Source organism: Panthera uncia, unplaced genomic scaffold, assembly GCF_023721935.1.
Source record: "Panthera uncia isolate 11264 unplaced genomic scaffold, Puncia_PCG_1.0 HiC_scaffold_588, whole genome shotgun sequence".
NCBI classification, from domain to species: domain Eukaryota; kingdom Metazoa; phylum Chordata; class Mammalia; order Carnivora; family Felidae; genus Panthera; species Panthera uncia.
The window spans coordinates 18910-22431 of record NW_026059746.1 but is presented as its reverse complement, the minus strand read 5'-3'; the positions used below and the strand labels follow the sequence as shown (position 1 = coordinate 22431).

The following is a 3522-nucleotide window of genomic DNA, read 5'->3' as shown; positions in this document are numbered from 1 at the left end:
GTTTGGTACCTATGCTACTAAAGCCAGACAAATTACATGAAGAGAAAACTACATATAATTTCCCTCATGAACATGGGTACAAAAAGTCCTAAATTATATTTAACAATTTTCCTGGAGAATCTAGCCTGTGCAATAAGGGGGTAAAACATCAAATTGGAAAAAAAAAAAATTTATTTGCAAATGACACTCTATAGGAAATTCTAAGACATTCATTAAAAAACTGTAGCATTTAATCGTGTTTAGCAAGCTCAGAAGATACCAGGTCAATATATATATAAATGAATTGTATTTCTGTATATTAGCAGCAATCTGGTAGGAAACTAAGGAAACAATTCCATGAATAATAGCATTAAAATGAATAAAATAATAAATTTAACAAAAGCATAAGACTTTTACACTGAGAAGCGTAAAAACTATGAAATATTGCTATAAGAAATTGAAGATTTAAATAATTGGAGAGACAGTCCATGTTCATAAATTGGAAGGGTCCCCAAACTGATTTATAGATTCAGTGTAGTCCTTATCAAAATTCCAGCAGACTTTTATGCAGAAATCAAGAAATCAATAAATTAAAATTTATATAAAAACAGACCTATAGTAGGCAAAACAATTAAAAAGAAGAACAAAGTTGAAGGGTTTACACTACCTGCTATTAAAACTTACTATGATACTACAGTTAACAAGACGTATGGTACTGATACAAGGATATATCAATGGAACATCATTGAGAGTTCAGAAATAAACCCTTATATTTATGGCGAATTGATTTTCTACAAAGTGCCGAAGTCCTAATCCAACAGGAAAAGGATAGTCTTTTCAACAAATGTTGCTGAGAGAATTGGATATTGTAGTAGATTGCATAATAGCCACCCAAAGAATCAAGTCCTAATTCTTGGAACTTGGAAATGTTACCTTATCTGGAAGAAGAGATCTGTGCAGCTGTGATTAAGGATTTTAAGCTGAGATTACCGTGAATTATAATGGTGGGCCCTAAAAACCATCACAAGTGTCCTAAGAGGCGAAAGGAGATGACCACTCTTTTTTTTTTTTTTTTCAACGTTTTTTATTTATTTTTGGGACAGAGAGAGACAGAGCATGAATGGGGGAGGGGCAGAGAGAGGGGGAGACACAGAATCGGAAACAGGCTCCAGGCTCCGAGCCATCAGCCCAGAGCGGGGCTCGAACTCACGGACCGCGAGATCGTGACCTGAGCTGAAGTCGGACGCTTAACCGACTGCGCCACCCAGGCGCCCCAGGAGATGACCACTCTTGAGGAGAAGGCCATGTGAAGACAGGCAGAGGTTGCTGTGAGTAGTGATTTAAAAGATTTTCTCCTTTCTCCTAGAAGTTTTGTGGCTTAGCCACATATTTAGGCTTCTGGTCTATTATGAGTTGATTTTCATTTTTATACAGCATTTTCTGTCTGGGTGACTCCTGAGTGAGACCTTTCCTTTAACTTTTTGAAACATGTGGCTGAAGCTATTTGTCATTAGTTCCTTTTAAAATTTAAAAATATCAACAAAATGAAGCATGCACATGGTTAGAAGATCAAATTGTAGTGAAAAATGTCCACCCCAACTGTCCCCACGCTCAGCCACGCTCTCAAGAGGCAACCACTTTTTAAAATGTTCCCCCTTTGTTCTTCTGGAATAAAACGTGTCTAAATAATATCATGCCCCTATTTCCTCATTTATCAACCTGAAACTGCAATTACGATCTCCTATTTTGAAAATATTTCGTATATATATTTCCCTGTTTTTCTATTTGAATTACCCACTTTCCCTGGGTTATTTTTCTAGGAGTTCCTGGTTTACGCTCAGCAATAACCCCATATAGTTTCATGCACCTGCATTGTTAATATCTGCCATTGGTATCTTAGCTCTCACTGAACAGAGCCTGAATTTTGATGTAATGAGAGCCATTGTTTTTGTTTGTTTGTTTTTTAATGGTTTGTGCTTTTGTTTGAGGACTTTTCAGCACTCTCTGCTCTCTGTTGATTTCCGGTCTCTTTCACACTGAAGTCTTTAATCTATTTAGAGTCTGCCCCCATGTCTGGGATTAGGTAGCGGTGCAATTTATCTTTCTTCTTCTGTATTCTGTAGTCCCATGTCATTCTCTAAGCAGTCTGTTGTTTACCCATTAATTCATTCATTAATTTTTTAAAAATACTTATTTTGAGAGAGAGAAAGGGAGGAAGAGAGAAAGGGGAGAGGGAGAGAGAGAGAGAATCCCAAGCATTCTCTGTGCTGTCAGGCGCAGAGCCCTATGCAGGGTTCGAATGCACAAACTCTGCGATCATGACCTGAGTGAGCTGAAGCCAAGAGTCGCACACTTAACCGACTGAGCCATCTAGGCGCCTCCCCCCCGTTAATTTATTTTTATACTTTATCTTCTATTAAGTCTCATACAAACATGCCGGTCAGTCTCCAATTTGTCATTTTCCCTTGTCTGTCCTTCTGCCCTTGTGTTGGTTTCGGTATGGCTTTATTAAAACACCCTTGGGGCGCCTGGGTGGCTCAGTCGGTTGAGCATCCGACTTCAGCTCAGGTCATGATCTCACTGTCCATGAGTTCGAGCCCCCGTCGGGCTCTGGGCTGACAGCTCGGAGCCTGGAGCCTGCTTCGGATTCTATGTCTCCCTCTCTCTCTGCCCCTCCCTCCCTCATGCTCTGTCTCTGTCTCTCTCTGTCTCTCTCTCTCTCTCCGTCAAAAATACATAAACAGTAAAAAATTTTTTTAACAATATGATATACTTCACAAATTTTCATGTCATATCCTTGCACAGGGGTGATGCTAATCTTCTGTGTATCATTTCAATTTTAGTGTATGGTCTGGAAAACTTGCTGAAGTCCTGTATGTGTTCTAATACAGTTGCCCCTTGAACAACATGGGTTTGAACTACATGGGTCCGCTTGTATGTAGATTTTTTTCTTATGATTTTCCTAATAACGTTTTCTCTAGCTTACTTTATGGTCAAAATGCAGTATATGATACCCATAATATACAAAATATGTGTTCATCAACTACGTTATCAATAAGGTTTCTGGTCAGTGGTAAGCTATTAGTAGTTAAATTTCTGGGGAGTCCAAAGTTGTATGGGGATTTTGTACTACGTGGGTGTCAGTGTCTCTAACCCTCATGTTGTTCAAGAGTCAACTGTAGTTTGGGGCACGTGGGTGGCTCAGTCGGTTAAGCATCTGACTTTGGCTCAGATCATGATCTCACGGTTCATGGGTTCAAGCCCTGCATGGGTCTCTGTGCTGATGGCTCAGAGCCTGGAGCCTGCTTCGAAATCTGTGTCTCCCTCTCTCTCTGCCCCTCCTCTGCTCGTGCTCTGTCTCTCTCAAAAATAAATAATCGTTAAAAAAAAAAGTCAACTGTAGTTTGATGGTTCTTCTGATTTTTCTAGGTAGATGTTCATTATACCTCTTATTTCCTTTTCTTTTGTTACGGCATTGTCTAGGATCTCCACAACAGTGCATTAAACAGTGGCAGTGCCACTGGGCGTCCTTACCTTGTAACT

General features: G+C 39.6%; 1 non-coding gene across 1 annotated transcript; it reads right to left on the bottom strand.

Annotated features, from left to right (window-relative positions):
- Positions 1-2737: 2737 nt before the first annotated feature.
- LOC125918237 (U6 spliceosomal RNA) lies at positions 2738-2840 on the bottom strand. Its single transcript, XR_007456407.1, has one exon. It is a non-coding gene; the product is annotated as a U6 spliceosomal RNA (small nuclear RNA).
- Positions 2841-3522: the final 682 nt, after the last annotated feature.